Consider the following 18,957-nt stretch of genomic DNA (forward strand, 5'->3'; position numbering starts at 1 on the left):
ACATATACAAAATGTAAAAACTTAAAAGTTTAATATATTGAAAATTTGAAAATTATCATAGATTCATAAAATCATAAATTATAAATTTATAATATATTCAATTTAAGTCATTGACATACTCTAAGTTAGTAACAAATTAGCAATTAACATTTAACATCATAAATATAATTATCATTAATTATTTTTTTAATGAGTTAATTAAATAATCCATATTAAATAGTTTATTTAATTTTAATTTTACTAATTTAAATAATTTTTTTAATTAATTTATGTGCCAAAAAGATAAAAGAATCACAACAAAGTTACAAAACACGTGAGCTACTAACCTGCCTTCTCAGAAACGACGTCATTTGGTACAAAATTGGACCCAAACAACGCCGTTTTAGTCACTGCAGGCGAAAACAATAACTGACCTAGTTATTTTTTTTTTCAATTTAATGTCCCTAAAACAGCGCCGTTCGGGTCCATTCTGGAATAACCTATCGACTCTATCATCTTCCCCCCTCCCCCCTCCCCTCGAGATTGATTTACACTTCAGTTTTACTTTTCCCCAATTCCCCTCCCGCGAACCCTAAGTTTCGCAATACTCCCTTCGTCCCCTCCGTCGCAGCTGATTGGTACTCTCTCTCTAATTTTGTAGGCAAATTGTCTTTGGTCCTTCTTTTGTTCTCTGAATCTCTACTTTAAGGTTGGTAGTGTATAGATGGCAGATGCATGCTTGTGATCATGATTCACAAGGGTGAGAGAGAGTGGTGTGTTTTTTTCAAAGGGAAACAGCTTGCTCGCATGCATCTGCCATGTCAATAATTTTAGAATAATAAATTAATAATATAGATGGCTAGAGTTTTAGGGTGTTATCTTTGTATTTATTTTAGAATAATAATATGCACAATGGACAATATTGCACGCCAAACAAGTCACCCCCATGACCACTTTGTCTTTCTTATTTTTCTAAGAGCTTACATTACCGGGGGCAGTTTTATTATATTGTTCATTCATAACTTGGGTCATTAGATCTACTTCTCAACCATATACCCTTTCAATAATCATCACAAACCTCCATGCCATCAGCAATGCAATGGAATTGAACCTTATGATTTGTGATCTTAATTAGGTTGTAATGCTTCAATCTGCAAACTATCCATTGCTAAAATGAAATGAGAGAGAGAGAGAGAGAGAGAGAGAGAGATGAAAACAACTCCCACATCTTCTCTTAAAGACATATGCATGACTTAACTCTAACTTTGTGAGCTAACAATATTGTATTGAACCTCCTTAACTATATATCTTCTTTACTCTTCAAAGTGTTATTCATCATCTTTTAGCTTGTACATGAATTAATGTTTGTTTTCTAATTCTTTTGTCCTTTTGTCCTTTTTATAGATGGAGTCTTCTACAAATGATGTGCAAGAGTCAACACCAGACATGCATCCACCCCCACCCCCATCCAATGTAAGTGATAAATCAATTGGTGGGTCACAAAGAGGTAGAGTTAGGTCGTTTGTTTGGGATCACTTTACAATAATACCAAAAGGTGATCCAAGTAAACCTAGGGCTGCATGTCATTATTGTGGTGCTTCGTATGCATGTGATACGAAGACCAATGGCACGAAAAACATGAAGTATCACATTGAACATCAATGTAAGAAATGTCAGTTTAAGAAGACAGATAAATTCCAGGCAACTCCAGGTTAGAAGGTGGAGGGAGGAAGTGGTAGTGATAATGATAGTGGGGGACTTGTGCATATTGCATTTAGTGTTGAGGCTTGCCAGCAAGCCCTAGTAGAGATGATTATTCTTGATGAGTTGCCTTTTAGGCATGTTGAAGGGGAGAGTTTCAGGAAGTTTATGTTTATGGTTAGCCCTAACAGGGTAACGATTTCATCCCATATGACGGTTGTCAATGATTGCTTTAGTTTGTTTTTTAAGAAAAAATAAAAGTTGAGAAATGCTCTTCGAGGGTAGCGAATTTTCCTCACCACGGATACATAGACATCTGTGCAAAACCTAAACTATATGTGTCTCACAGCACACTTTATTGATGATGACTAGAAGTTACACAAGAGTAATTCTTTCCTTTTGTTTGGTTGAAAATCACAAGGGTGATACCCTTGGTAAAGGCATAGAGATGTGTTTGCATGATTGGGGGTGACTAAAAATACTTGTACTCATTCTTGATAATGCAAGTTCTAATAATGGGGTTGTTTCTTATTTGAAAAAAAAAATCAAGTATAGGAGAGATACGGTCTTGGAACATGGATTCTTGCATGTTCGATGTTGTGCTCACATTTTGAACTTAATCGTTCGTGAGGGGTTAAAATAATATGATGAGTCTATTGCGAAGGTGAGGGGCGTTGTGAAGTATGTTGAATCATCCCCTCAAAGGTGGAATATATTTAAGAAATGTGTCGGGTTAGAAGAGATTCAATCAAAAAGCCAAGTTTTCCTAGATGTACCGACTAGGTGGAACTCCTCCTATCTTATGTTGGAGAGGGTTTCAAAATTTAAAAGGATTTTTAATCGGTTGGAGGAAGAAGATTCATGCTTCCTTGATAATAATGGAGATGACAATGATGACGATATCGATGATGAAAATGTGGACCATGTGGTGAATAAGAGAAAGTCAAAGAAGTTAGGGCCTCCCAATGCATCCGATTGGGAGAAGATACAGTTGTTTGTGAGGTTTTTTTTCAATTATTTCATAATACAACTTTATACTTCTTGGGGGGTGAATATGTAACTTGTAATTTTTTTTCTGGAGTTGGTTACTATTAAAGATGCCATTAACATGGAATGTGAAGAACGAGACCCCATGGTGAGATTAATGGCCACAAATATGAAGAGAAAGTTTGACAAGTATTGGGAGAACTTGGAAAACAAAATATGTTGCTCTATGTTGGCGTTCTTCTTGATCCTTGCTACAAGATGCGATATCTTGATTTTGAGTTAAAAAAAATGTATGCACATGATCATGCAAAAAAATTTGATTTCAGTTGGAAGGTGAGAAATGCATTTATCCGCATGTATGAGGCATACAAGGAAAATAAAGAAGGGCATTATCCTCAGCACTCAATTTCCCCACATGAAGATGTAGCTCCTTCAATTGACAAGATGGCGAAAGGCACATTTGATGACCCAATTTAGGCAACAGTTACAGTCAAAAGACAGTTTGGAAAGTAAGTCACAGGTTGATAGATATCTAGCTGAAAGATATGAGGATCAAGATGATAGTTTTGACCTTTTAATTTGGTGGAATGTGAATTCAGTTAGATATCGGATACTTTCAAAGGTTGCACGCGACGTACTTGCAATACCGGTATCTATTGTGGTCTCTGAATCTACATTTAGCACTACGGGTCATGTATTTAACTATTTCCAAAATAGTTTAAATCCAACAAGTGTTGAGAGTCTCATTTGTGCACAAAATTGGCTTCGTTCTTCTTCTACTCCAATAAGCCTTAGGACTTTAATGGATGAAGTGGATGAATTTGAGAAACAGCTGAATATGAGTATGTAATAAAATTACCTTTAATATATTTTGTTGTTTATTTTGTTTTATCTTCTATGTTATGTAACTTTATTTAACTTGTTTTGTTTTAAATTTTGTTGGATAGAACTTGTTGGGAACCCGAATTTTGTTGATTCTGTGGAGGCGTCAAATTCAATGCCTACTGGCCCTACACCCAATGTTGATTAATGACTAAAGAGGTGAGAAGATTATTGATTATCATTTTAAGTCTTGAATTTTATCATCGAGCAAATTTCATTTTTTTAGAAAATATAATGGTCATGTGGGTTGGAATGGACCACAAAAGAGAAATATATTATGGCTACAATATTGGGGACATGATCATGGACAGTCACGATGTGGGTTAGAGTTGACCACAAAGCACAGCCATATATGCATATATTTGGTGGCTGCAGTCTTATGGCATCACATCCATATATATACAGTCATAAAATATCTTACAAACGGTTGTATTCATTGGATTATTACAGACACATCGTATATAGAATTACTAGTTAAGAATAAATTGTGTGTAATCAAGTTACTGAAACCATCTTTTTCTACAGAGAATATTAGATTACACACAAAAAATGAAGTAAAAAATAAATAATTCAGTATTTTTATGATCAATTATGAATTAATGTTTACATTTTCCCTTTGATTGTAATGAAACCACATATAGTTTGATATACCTTCATTATAAATTTTTTGAATCTTTACAATAGAAGTGACGAGTACAATAAGTTTATATACCATAACAAATCCTGATATTTACTTCCTTTTCATTTTATTTTGATATGGTGTGATAGTATAATTATGAAAAGACTTGGTTTTTTAAGAAAACAAATGAATAGATAAATATGGAGTTTCATTACGATTGATTCCTCTATATTCTCTCTCTCTTTTTGTGCAGGAACATCTTCATATTGCTGAAAAATATGGTCTTCATATTGTTGGAAAATATGGTCTTCATGCCATGTATCCATTATATGTTAAGTTGTTAAGTTTTGGATTGTAATTTGTAATTTGTAATAACTTTTGTATTATTATTTTTTTTCTAGTTTTTTATATAGATTAGTTTTCTTTTATCATTGTATTTTTCAATATCAAGTATTTTTTTTAGAATTTTTAGCTAAAAAATGTACAAATTTGAAGTGGGCTGAAAATAATTGAAATTGGGCAAAAAAAAAAAACCAAATTTAGATGGGCTGAATGACCCATTTTGAGCATGGTCCAGACCGAATGGACCGACCTGATCGGACAGGACCGAAATAGATCGGACCGGTCTATTCCTATACATTATTCGGTCCAGTCCAGGGTAGAAAATCCCTAGACTGAATAGGTCCGATCCGGTCCACAAAACTGCTTAAGACCGGACCGAGATCACCCCGGCTAGCAACCATTTTAGAGCATCCTCAATGGATTAGCCAAAGTCCATCATATATTTAGTTATTAGACCCCAAAATATCATTACAACGGATTAGCTAAAATTTAAATATTTAGACTTTAGCTATAGTGAACACCAAAATCATTTTCAAATTTGCTAATTATTATAGATACACCAAATGTATATTTTATCATTTATTTCTCTTTTCTCTTTCTCCATCAACTGCTTCTTTCTTTTTGGGGCTTTGTGGATTTGGCTTTTTTGTTATTTAATTTTTTTTTTTTTTTGGAATGACAATTAGCATTAAATAATAATTGGAAAAATATAATTTTTTAATCCGTAATTTAATTAGATTATGATTACTAATTAACATATAATGGGTAAAAATATGGTAAAATATGATCAAATAAAATAAATTAATAATTAAAAAAGTAAATATTCTTTAATTATTAATTACTCATTACTATATAATTAATAAATGGATAATTTAATGTGGAGATTTAATGTGAATAACCAAAACCAAATTCATCTTATATTATTTTATTGTTATATAATGAAGAAATAGTTATTCCAATGTGAGGACTTATGTAAATGGAATAGCCAAAAGCTAAATTTATCTTACATTCATCAAAAAGTGTCATTTAGCTTTGGCAATCCATTGAGGATGCTCTTACTTCAGATTTCTCAAACCTTACACTGGCCTCTACACCATATCAAGACATTGATCAAGTCAGCATTGGAGATGACTCCACTCTACCAATATAGAATATTGGTTCCAGTCAATTCACCACTCCCTCTGACAATTATCTTCTCAATAAAATTCTTCAACCCCTTTGGAACCTCCTGCATCTGTCCCTACCCTGTCTCCACAGGCCTTTATTGGAGAAAGAACTACTTCTCAACTATGGCACGCCCTTCTTGGGCATCCTTCACCTCGAATTACTTTTCTTACTCTTAGCCAGTTGAATCTTCATGTTTTAAATAAATTGGGATTGTCTAGTTGTCATGCTTGTGCCCAAGCTAAGTCTCATGCTTTACCACATCCCCCTTCTCCATCTCGATCTGAGAAGCCAATTCAACTTCTCTTTCTTGATATATGGGGACCAGCGCCTGTGATGTCCTCCCTAGGGGTGTTATTTTTTAATAGTGGATGATTTCTCTAAATATTTCTGGATGTTTCCTTTACAATCCAAATCAAATATTTCTTCTATTTTCTTGGCATTTTTGCGCTATGTTAGAAACACTTTTTCTACTATTGTTATTTATGTGCAAATGGATTGGGGTGGGAAATTTCGCCCACTTAATCCTCTACTAAATCTTTTGGCATTACTCATCGGGTCACTTGTCTATATTCTCATGCACAAAATGGCAATGTCGAAAGACACCGCCGTCACATTGTTGAAACCGGATTGTCTCTTCTAGCCCATGCTTTTGTTCTTCATAAATACTGGGTTGAAGCTTTTCAAACTGAAATTTTTTTAATCAATCGCGTGCCCACACCAGTTCTTCATAACTCATCTCCATTTCAAATGTTGTTTCAACAAAATCCAGACTACCAAATTTTATGCATTTTTTGTACAGCTTGTTGGCTCAATTTAAGGCCCTTCAATCAACACAAAATTGATTTTCGGTCTCAACTTTGTGTATTTATGGGCTATAGCCCAGATCACAAAGGCTACTCTTGTCTACACTTACCCACAGGCAGAACTTATGCCTCTTGGGATGTTCTATTTTTTAAAACTGAATTTCCTTTCAAATCCACTTCATTCGCGTTGCCCAACTCTTCCTCTTCTGAATTGGCCACTTCCCATTTTCCTATGATAAGTCCTGCCCCTCTCTCTCAATTAAGCCCACCAACCCAGTCCACTTCGGTCTCACCCTCCACGACTTCTAACCCTATCATTTCTGATTCCCCTCTGTGTGTTACTTCTTCTTCCCGAGAATCATTTACTGTGCCGTCTTCCTTCTCTCAACATGAGCCTTGCACAACTCGTCTTTTCTCTCCTCCCTCAACAAGCTCCTTACCCACTTCATCTGATTTACCATCCACTAACAGTCAGCCACTGCCCTCTATTTCGACTCCCTCACACCCTATGGTCTCACAGTCTAAATCAAGCATCCAGTGCCTTCTCATCCGTTCCGATGGCACCATACCCTGGCTAGCTCCCAGACCTTCGCTTTCCCTCACCTCATTTTCCTCTTCCACTATTCCAGAGGAACCTTCCTCTTATACAAAGGTCTCTAAATATCCGAAGTGGCGCGTAGCCATGATTGTCAAGTTTCAAGCTCTACTTCAAAATCAAACCTAGGTTTTGGTCCCTTCCTCTTCAAATTTCAATATCCTTGGTTCCAAATGGGTCTTAAAAACCAAGCGAAAGTCTGATGACACTCTTGAGTGTCTCAAGGCACGCCTTGTTGCCAAGGGTTTCCATTAACAACCCGAGCTCAACTACAACGAAACCTTCAGTCCTATAGTCAAGCCCGTCACCATCTGTCATATTCTTTCCCTTACCGCTGCTTCCAAATGGTCGTTGCATCAGTTGGATATTCAGAATGCATTTTTATACGGATACCTTGAAGAAGATGTTTACATGCAAAGCCATCTGGGTTTGTGAATCCGAATCTTCCTACCCACGTCTATAAGTTGAAGAAATCTATCTATGGTTTAAAATAAGCCCCTCGGGCATTGTTTTCTAAACTCGCTGACAGATTATTTTCTCTTGGCTTTCGTGATTCTAAATCTGATTCCTCATTTTTTATCTTGCATACTCAGTTTGATTGTCTCTATGTTTTAGTCTATGTCAATGATATTATTGTTACTGGTTGAAATAACTTGTTCATTTCTAACTTCATTGCTGCACTTGGGTCTTATTTTCCTGTCAAAGATCTTGGTGCCTTACATTATCTTCTGGGTATTGAGGTCACTCAGAATGTCAATGGTCTTTCTATTTCGCAATATAAATATATCTCTCATCTGTTATTGCGCACCAATAGGCACAGAACCAAGTCTTTCACAACACCTATGTCTTTCACTATTAAACTCACTGCACTAGGCGGTTTCTCTTTTGAGGATCTTCAGCTTTATCGTAGTGTAGTAGGTAGCCTTCAATATATGGCCTTTACTAGGCCAGATATCTCATTTGTTGTCAACAACGTATGTCAATTTATGCATTATCCACAGCTTCTCTACTGGCAAGCTGTAAAACGTATTCTTCGGTACCTCAATCTTACTCAACATTTTGGCCTCCATTTCAGTGCATCTTTTTCACTAATTTTTTATGCTTTCTTTGATGCTGATTGGGGTGGCTATCCTGATGATCGTAAGTCCACTTGTGGTTTTTGTATTTACTTTAGATCTCATCTTTTTTCTTGGGGCTCTAAGAAATAACGCACAATTGCTCAGTCTTCCACTGAAGCCGAATACAAAGCAATTGCTAACACTGCTTGTGAACTTATTTGAATGCAATCTCTTTTAAAAGAATTTGGTATATTTCTTAAGGATCCACCTATTTTATGGTGTGATAATTTAGGTGTTACTTAATTAACTCTCAATTCTATTACGCATGCTCGCACTAAGCATATTAAACTTGATTATCATTTTATTAGAAATCGTGTGGCAGCTAAATCCCTACAAGTTTCCTTTGTGTCTAGTATAACCAACTTGCAGATATTTTCACCAAGCCTTTATCTTCAAGTCGCTTTATTCAATTACGATCAAGCCTCACAATTTGTCTTGTGGTGCTTGAATCACATGGGACTATTAAGGCAACTGTGCTACCCGCTCAGCAAGAGAATAATCTATAAGAATATGGGCATACACTACAATAACAGAATGGATGCAAGTGGTGCCAAGGTTGTTTGTAAATTGCAAATGAAATTTTATGTAAATGTAATTTCAGCTTTAATTCAATACACTGTATAAATAAGACTTGTGAATCGTTGTAAAGTGTAGTGGGAAAATATATGGAAACTAGAGAATACAGAAATGTCATTGAAGACTTTTCACAAACATTTTCTCTGCCTCTTCCTCTTTTTTCTTAGTAAAATTCGTAAGGATGTGATTAAATTGACCACGCTTAAGAATGACAATCTATATAATTTGATTTATTTTTAAACATCATATAAGAATTCTAATTTTAGCATCCCCAATTATCCTTATTTTTTTTTTCTCTTAAAATACATATGACTATTTGACACAAAATGTCTAGAAACTTAAATTAAAAAAAAAAAAAAAAAAAAAAGATAAGGAATAAAAACTATATATAAATAGTGGGTTTTATGTTTCTTTGTTTCTAATCAAATGAAACCTTTTTTTTTTATGAAATAAAATAATTCCTCAATTTTCATATAAATACAGCTTATGTTCTCAGCTTACGTTTCTTACCGGACTACTTTACTGCTGAAAATCAGGACTAGCCGCCTATGCTCTTTCCTGCCTTGCTTCCCATATAGCTAACGACTATGCCTTATGGTACCGCGGCTTACCCTACTGCTTTGGTTGAACTACCTCCTGACACTGCTGCTTCCCGATCTCTTGCTGTCTTTAGCGCTTCGCTTCCCTCGCTTGCTCTTCTATAATGCGTTCTTTCACTTCTTTGAATTCAGCATTGAAAAGAGATCACTAGGGAATTGAACCGCTAGTACCGATTCCTTGTATTTACCTAATTAAAAAATATCAATTTTGTTTTTTAAAATTTCGAAAAAGGGTATTGGAAGGATGGTATTTTGTTTTCCATCTAAGGAATTGAAAGCTAGCAGGAATAGCAAAAGACCGTTCATGATGTAAATATTTCCTTATTAGTATTTCAAAGAAATTAATGCATATATAACAATAAAATAATATAAGATAAATTTAATTTTAGTTATTCACATCAAGTTTTCATATTAGATTATACATTTATTTATTATATAGTAATAAATAACTAATAATTTTAAAAATATTTAATTTTTTAATTATTAATTTATTTTATTTTATCATATTTTACTATTCTACCTATTATATATTAATTAATAATCATATGCTTATTAAATTAATATATCACTAACTTAAATTAATATATTAATTGTGATAAAATATATGATAGAAAGAAAAAAAAAGAGAAATAATTAATAAAATATATATTTAATGTGTGTACAGTAATTTTTAAATTTTAAAAAAAAAAATTTAAAAATCATTATAGTTATATTATATTTAGAATTTAACTAATCTATTATAAATATATTTTATTTTATAATAATAAAATATTTAATAGATTTAACTTTTAATTTTAACTGATCGAATAAGAGTGATGTTGTATAAACCTGAAAGTACATCAATACCACTGATGGCTCGTTGTTGTGATATGATAGCTGGACCACTCCATTATTTCACATGGACTGAAACAAGAATTATAAGTTTCTATGGAACCGTAGTGAGAGACAGAAGTGGGAAAGGAAGCTGCTAACGTGACCTAACTCATGATTCAAAGAACGTGATATTCTTTTTCATTAAACGTTCATATTTTAAGGAATTTGATGATTGAAAATTTAACTTCATAAGGACGTGATTAATTTGATCATCCTTAAGAATGAATATCTATATAATTTGATTTATTTTTAACCATCATGTAAGAATTCTAATATATTTATCATCATCCCCAAGTATTCTTATTTTTTTCTCCTAAAATACATATGATCACTATTTGATACAAAATGTCTAGAAACTTAAATTAAAAAAAGACAAGGAATAAAAATATATATAAATAGTGGGTTTTTTTTTTTTTTTGGAGGGGGGGGGGAGGGGGATATATAAAACTATGTATATCTTGAAATAATTTTCATTTTTGTTTCTAATCAAATATTGAAATCTAGTCATTTCCCTTTTTTGATGAAATAAAATAATTCCGATCCTCAATTTTCATATATATACAACTTACCTAATTAAAAAATATGAAAAATCTAATTATAAACGATTCTACGCACTAATACACGAAATCATTCAATATGATTGGTCAGAAAGTAAATTTTATTGAAAATAATGCTAATTTGAATTTGAAATATGAAGGTAATAATATTAGTATGCAGATTAGTACGCAAACTTGTTTGTACATAATAAAACTCAAATAAATATTAATTTTGTGTTTCAAAATTTCGAAAAAGGGTAGAAGAATGGCATTTTTTTTTTCATCTAAGGAATTGAAAACTCGCAGGAATAGCAAAAGAACGTTCATGATGTAAATGTTTCCTTAGTAGTATTTCAAAGAAATTAATGCATATATATACATATATATATATATAGTTTAATTTATTACCTCGGGCACAAGGTTTTGTTGCTGAAAAGGTGGGGTAAAGCACTTGAAAATTGTTTGCTCAAAGTACTCTTCCATATCTTGACGGTATAACAGACGGAGGCTACAATTTTGCATTCTCAAGGAAGGGCAATTGCTTCCAAATAAAGCCTTAATCTGACTGCATTGGTTACACAAGCCTCTCAAAAACTGGAGCGGTATGTAGGCCAGCCAGAGGAATCCGCGTAGATAAAACCACATGCATTCTTCTTCAGTAATGGGATAGATATGTGGAGGTGCTAGCCCACCTAGATCAGTATCCAATCCACAAATAAGATTGTGAGAAACATGGGAGTCAAGATTTTCATGAGAGGGATTAGTCCAATGATCTTGGACTGAAAAAACAGCACACAGAGCAAGTCCCGTCCAATTTCTATCTTTGTTGATATTTGGAGGTAGCTGGATATTCACAAAAGCACCCCTACTAATTTGATGGTTGAACCGCCCCAGAATTTTTGTCTGAGGCAAGTGTTATTTACACAACATGCATGAAAAACCTGTAAAATATAACCTAGTTTCGATTAGAGATCAGAGAGAGAGAGAGAGAGAGAAGCCTCGTGAGAGAAAAAAAAAACCTTTGTGGTCGTTTTGAAGGAAGTACTGGAGATCACTTTTCAATGGGAAAACAGAGTGATTGGTGCTGCGGCGACTAGAAATTGTTTTTGACGAAAAAACAATTCCTTTGAGAATGTTTTTGACGAAAAAAATTGTTGATTTGCTTCATGTTTACAAATAGATGGAGGCTGCGGCGAGGATTGAATTAAAACTCCTGCAAAGCAGTTCAAGTAATTAAAGATGTTTTATGTTGGCTTGGTATATCATTAATGATGCATTCGCGAAAAAGAGAATGGCTGATAACATGGATCATTACCTTACAATCATGGGAGAGTGACTAGAAAAGTTGTGCACCCTGGATTTAGTTCTGTTACCATGCACGTCTTTTTAGAAAGTTCAGCATATGTACGAAAGATAGACTATAGCAGCAAAGCTCATTGTTTGGAATAGATAATGCAAATTCTAACGTTGTTTGAACAAACTCTTCCGCATCTTGTTTGTACATAATTAGCCGTATCCCGCAAATTTGAGCGCCACGCTTGGGATATTGCATTCAACTATAGCCTTCATCTGACTCCATTGGTTTACCTTACTAGGAAGAATTGTTGGTGATATATAATGTAAGACAAGCAATTGATTTGACTTCAGCAATATGGATATGGGGATGCCAAGGACTAGGTCAGGTTTCAAACAACCTTCATTGCTATCCAAATGAAGAATGCAGCTGGCAGAAGTTTCTTGATTTGAATTGTTGCGGGAGTCAGGTGGACAATCCAAAACAGCACATTTAGCAAATCCCATCCAGCTCGTCATTATATATGTTCGGTGGCAGCTGGAATTCTATTGAGGGACCATTTCGATTACTGAACCACGATGGTATTTCGCCTTGAGAAAAGAAATATGCATGATAATCGTTTTGGAGCCCCAGTAACATACAGAATTATGAAGAATTGATGTTCGAGAGAGCTCAAAGAGTGTTGAAAACATACTAGATCTCAAGCTTTCTTTTGAGAGAGATGGTTGATGTTTCCCATTCATAGCCATGGTTCTTAGCCGAATCTAATGAAGTGCATCCTTCTGTTTGATGTGAGAATGGCTCCAGTTCATATGTACAATCTTGTTCCATAATTTCTTACAAAAGAAATCCCAATAGTCCAAAAATGAGACCTGGAAGTGGAGCCGTAATTGCAAAAGCTCTTCCCGATCTTCCTCATTAAAGAAGCGGACTCCAAAACTGTTCACCGTCCAACCTGCAGGCCAATCGCTCACAATTGAAACCTTTATGTAAATGAATCCATGTAAATTTAACCACTTGAATTCTTTTTTGGCAGTTCGATATGCATGAATAGGTCTTAAATCCTCTATATCTGATTCAAAAAGGCAGATAGGTGGTGAGGAGTTTCTGATTTTGGACTGTCAAGAACTTCTAGTCGATTATCTTGCACTGAGAATGAAGCACAGTTAACAAGTCCAGAACCATTATGCAGATCTGAAGGTAGTTGGATTGTGACTGATGGCCCAATGCCGCGATGGGTAAAGAAGTCTGGAATATTCTCACTTGGGGGGAAACAATCATCACAAACAAAAGAGAAATGAAATTCCTGAAGAATAGAAGAAAAATGGCCATTAAATAATAATAATAATAATAATAAGTGAAATAGCCAGTCATGTGAAAGTGAGATCATGTACATATATATCTATATATGGAAGCCCCTCAAACTTACCCAGGTCAGTTTGGAATTCAAGAATTTTCTCATCAATTCCTTACCTAAATTTGAAGGCATTGGAAGTATAAACATGTAAAATACATCTATAATATTTATCAAACATTTAATACCATATGAAAAAGTCTACACGAATAATAATATTAAATATTGTAAGAAATAATTGATCATGATGTGATCTATGCATATCTCCCACTTAAAACCTTAAATTTAAACAAACACTTGGCTATATATATATATATATATATAATGGTGCTAGTGGGCTGATTTACTGTTGAGCGTACCGCTAGTTATAAATTTATTATTATTTTTCTTTTGATTTTCTTTCAAGTATTTTTTTAATATTCTTAATCATTAAGAAAAAATAAAAAAATATATAATGTCACTAATAATCACTTCCTTAACCATTAAGTAAAAAAATTAAAAAATTAAAATGCATGAGCAGTAAGATTGAAGTAATTACCCAGAAACTTTGTACATTTTCTCATCTTCTGGTGAAGTATGCTGAGATGATTACTGCTTTTTTTGTTGAATTCCCCTTGATCATCAACACGGAAATATTGCTCATTACTTCTATCCCCATGACGATCTCCTTCTTATAATTGATGATTGAGATGTGTTGGCAATATTTTTAACAATAATATATATTATATTTATTATTAATAATATGTTGGGATTTATTTTAAAAGTTATGAATTATTTTAGGAAGAGAGAGTCATGGAAAGTTTATTAGCCTTATATCATTTTGGGTCCATATATGTATTGTAAGTCATTCACTAGCTTAGTGGTATTGATGCCCTTGGTTTACCCGGAGGGCTGGGGTTACCCCCCATGACAAGAGGGGTTTTTATTGATTTATGGAGAGCATGTTACACACAGACCATAGCGTGTGGCTCAACACCAGAGCACAAGGCGCTGCAACGCATGAAAGGGTACTAGTGTTGGATGCAAAAGTAGCGGTTCAAATGATGCTCTCCGACCGGTCTGCCTTTTGATTTTCTCCTCTTGAAATTTGCTAGATGCGAAAGTAGCGGAAAAGGTCACACTCCTCGCCCACTTATTGGAGATACTTTTCCAACTTTTTGCCCTTTGGGGCGAACTCCCCTCTCACCTGGCTAACAACTATTTGGGAATCTGATTTTAATTTTACTTCGGTGGCCCCTAGCAATCTGGCCACCAACATTCCCGCCAGCAAGGCCTCGTACTCAACCTCATTGTTGGTCATTTTAAAAGTGAGCTTTATCGCATAGTTGTGCTCCTCCCCGAGCTCAGTGAAAATGTGCACCCCTACACCCCTTCCAGCACGACATGATGAGCTATTGACATAGACCTGCCAGCACTTGTCCCTTGATAGTTGTCCGAGGGAGGTACTCTATATCGAACTTGCTCAATTCAATTGCTCAGTTCATCAGTCGGCCAGATATGTCAGCTTTCTACAAGATTTTCTTAAGGGGGACGTTAGTGAGCACCTTCATCGAGTGGGCTTGGAAGTAGGGCCTTAGCCTTCTGGCAGGGACCATGAGCGCGAACTTTAACATTTCTATTCGTAGGTATCTCGCCTTGACCTCGTGGAATGCTCGACTCATGTAGCAGACAAGCTGTTGTCCCTTCTTCCTATCATGGACCAGGACTGCAGACAGCAAGGGCGGCGATACAACCAGGTACATAGTCAGTTTTTCAACCGATTCGGTTTGGTTGAGAAGCAGCGAGTGAGTCAAGTACTTATTTAGTTCGCCGAAGCATGGTCGTGGTCGGCGTCTCAGTCTTGCGCTTTCCTCAGAACTTTGAAGAAATTGAGACATTGGTCAGTCGAGCGAGTGATGATGCGATTCAAGGCCACTACCCACCTCACGAGCCTTTGCACTTCATTAATATTGTGGGGAGGGGGCATGCTCACTATTGCTCCAACTTTCTCCAGATTGGCCTCGATTCCTCGTTCGGAGACATGAATCCCAAAAACTTACCTGACTCAATGCCGAAGGCGCACTTTAGTGGGTTAAGCTTCATCTTGCGTTGTAACACCGTAAAGGTTTCTCGTAGATTGGACAGATGTTGCTCGGGCTTTTTGCTCTTGACCAACAGGTCTTCCACGTAGACCTCCATGCTCCGGCCAATCTAATCATTTAACATTCAGTTGACCAGTCACTGGTACGTGGCGCCAACATTTTTTAGCCCAAAGGGTGCCTTGTAGCAGTATAGTCCCCAGTTAGTGATGAAGGCCGTCTTTTCTTCGTCGTCCGGGCTCATGCGGATATGGTTATAGCCCGAGGTATGCATCCATGAAGGTGAGCAGTTGGTGGCCCACGGTCGAGTCAACGGTCAAATTGATGTGAGGTAGGGGGAAACTGTCTTTTGGAAAAGCCTTGTTTAGGTTCGGCATCCTTCATTTCCCGTTCATCTTTTTTACCAATACTACGTTGGATAGCCACTCAAGATAGTGGGCTGCTCTGATGAGACCCGCTACGAGAAGTTGGTCTACTTCCTTGGCTATGGCGTCATACTTTTCGACATTGAAGCTCCGAAATTTTTACTTGACTATCCTGGCCCCGGGATCTACGCAAAGGCGATGTTTGATGATTGCGTTATCAATCCCGGGCATCTCTTCGTGACTCCACGCAAAGACGTCCTGGTGCTCGATGAGGAATTTCTTCATAGACTGCCTTAATTCGGGGGCCATCTTAGTCCCTACCCGTACGGTGCATTCGCGCCTCTGGTCACCTACAGTAATCAACTCCAGGGGTACATTGGACTCTGCCTACTGTAAGGTCTGCTCATCTCGATCCTCTTCGTCCCAGTCTGTCAAGGTCGGTGGGGGAGGAGGTTCAGTAGTCGCCCTTCTTCTTCAATTGCCTTGACGTCCTGGCCCCCGTGTCGCAACTCTTGCCCATAACACTCCTAGGACAACACCTGCTCACCTCGGACTTCACCCACCCTCGATTATGTGGAAATTTCATCTTGAGGTGGTAGGTGGACGTCACCGCCTTCAGACTGTTCAAGGTCGATCAACCCAATATCACATTGTACAAGGATGAGGCATTCACCACCAAGAAGTCGGCCATTGTGGCCAAGGTTCTAAGGGCCTTCCCGGCCAGGATGGATAGGGTGATAGCTCTCATCGGCTAGATGACGTCCCTCGTAAAACCTTTAAGCAGCATCGGCACCGGTCGTAGACGGTCAGGGCTGATTCCCATCCTGATTAATGCTTCCCAGAACAGGATGTCAGTTGAACTGCCGTTGTTGATCAAGATCCTTCGTGTTGTGAAGTTGGTGATTTGTACAGCGACCACCAGGGCATCTTCATGGGGTGGAGGATGCCCTCCTCGTCCTTTTCAATAAATGTTATGACGGCCCCTCCTGCGTGCCTCCTCGCCCCGATAGTTGTTCTCTCATTTGTGAATACTTCCTCATACCGGGCCCTACAGGCGTGGGCCCTTAGTGCCAACGAAGTGGGACCTCCTCCAGCGTATCCCCCGCAATGGTGTAGATTTATCGGACCAGGTTGTCTGCCCTAATCGAGCTTCGACGCCGCGGGCTCCTTTAGTCTTCCCTGCTGACCTTTCGTCTCCTCTGGCTTTCACTTCACCGAGGTCTTAGGTGCTCGTTAGCCCGTCGTGTCAGTCGTTCATCTTCCCAGCATTGTTGGTCCAGCAAGCTTCCAAGTTCTTCCACTTTCCGCTTTAGTGTATAGCAATCTTCGGCGCGATGTCTGTCCATCCTGTGTTAGGTGCAGTACTTGTTGTTCTTCTATCCCTGCTGAGGCCCCTTGCGCAAGCTCGAGCGCTTTCCCCCTCCACAATCATACTTGCATGTGCTCGGGCTCTACCATGTGCCCTAGCAGTGCCTCATTCCTTCTTTTGGCTTCTTGAATGCCCTTCTTATTCTTCTCACTATTCGCCCTGCTGCTCTCCTATCCACCTACTCCAGTTCAGTTTTTCGAGGCATCGTCAAGGTCCAGAAGGTATCTTCGACGTTGATGAAGTCGTTGACCCAATCCATAAACTGCCTTAGCTTTGTGGAGGGTCTTCCGTGCTATTTCGATCATAAATGGATTTTGCGGCCAAATTTCACCAGCAGGGCCACCAAGGTGATTTTCTTATCTGGGTCATCCGTGGTCATGCACTCCCGATTAAATCAGGACCATTTTTACCCAAAATGCCCCTGATGAACAGTGTCGCGCTACAGTATCCGCGGCTACAATATGGCTACAGTAACGCTACAGTACCTCTTAAAACCCTAATTCCTAAAATGTAACTTTCCAAATAAGCCCTTGGCCAAAATACAAGGCCTTCTTGAAAACTCTAGTTCATTGAAAATAAGACGTGTGGGCCAAGCATCTTCAAGCCCACTTATTCTAAACTAATAAAATAAATCATTTAACCAAATTGGAAGTCTCCAATAACAATAAGCCCTATCTCTAAGTCATGTCTTCCACAGCTTGAATCAAGTGGATCAAAGCTGGTTCTCCTTCTTTCAAGCTCATCTTAAGTGTTGGGCTCTTGCTAGCTTCATCCCAAGTGGATTGCACCAATCCGTGCATTGATTCCTTGATCTTCTTGGCCCTTAATCTTGTAATTGGCTCATCTGGAATTTGCAAATGATCTTTAAGAGTAGGCCCAACTTGGTTTCCATCATTCCCCATCTCCTCAAAAGGATTCGACCTCGAATTTTCACCTACATCAAAAGGAGAAAGATCAGAAACATTGAAAGTAGCAGAAACATTATACTCACCTGGAAGATCCACTTTATATGCGTTGTCATTAATTTTCTCAAGAACTTGGAAAGGTCCATCTCCTCGAGGATGTAACTTCGTCCTTCTTTGGGCTGAGAATCTTTCTTTGCGCATGTGAACCCAAACTCAATCTCCCGGTTCAAAGATGACACGCCTTCGCCCTTTATTGGCTTGGAAAGCAACCCTTTCATTCTTTTGGGCAATTTGAAGTCGTACCCTCTCATGAAGTGACTTCACCAACTCCACCTTCTTTTGTCCATCCAAGCTACTCCTCCAGGATAGAGCATCAGCAACAATGTTCTCCTTACCTTGCTTGTAACTGATGACATAGGGAAATGTCTCAATGTATTCCATCCATCTAGCATGCCTTTTATTCAACTTACCTTGACCCTTGAGATGCTTCAATGATTCATGATCGGTGTGGATTACAAATTCCCCTGGCCATAGGTAGTGCTGTCAAGTCTCTAATGTACGAACAAGAGCATAAAGCTCTTTGTCATAAGTAGGGTACTTCAGGGATGCCCCACTTAACTTTTCACTGAAGAAGGCTATGGGTCGCCTATCCTGCATCAAAACGGCTCCAATCCCTATTCCTGAGGCATCACATTCAATCTCAAAAACTTTGTTAAAATCAGGTAATGCTAACACAGGTGAAGAGCACAACCTTTCTTTAATAGTGGCAAAAGCATTCTCTTGATTAGCCCCCCACTGAAACCCAACATTCTTTT

This window comes from Juglans microcarpa x Juglans regia, chromosome 8D, assembly GCF_004785595.1.
Source record: "Juglans microcarpa x Juglans regia isolate MS1-56 chromosome 8D, Jm3101_v1.0, whole genome shotgun sequence".
NCBI classification, from domain to species: Eukaryota; Viridiplantae; Streptophyta; class Magnoliopsida; order Fagales; family Juglandaceae; genus Juglans; species Juglans microcarpa x Juglans regia.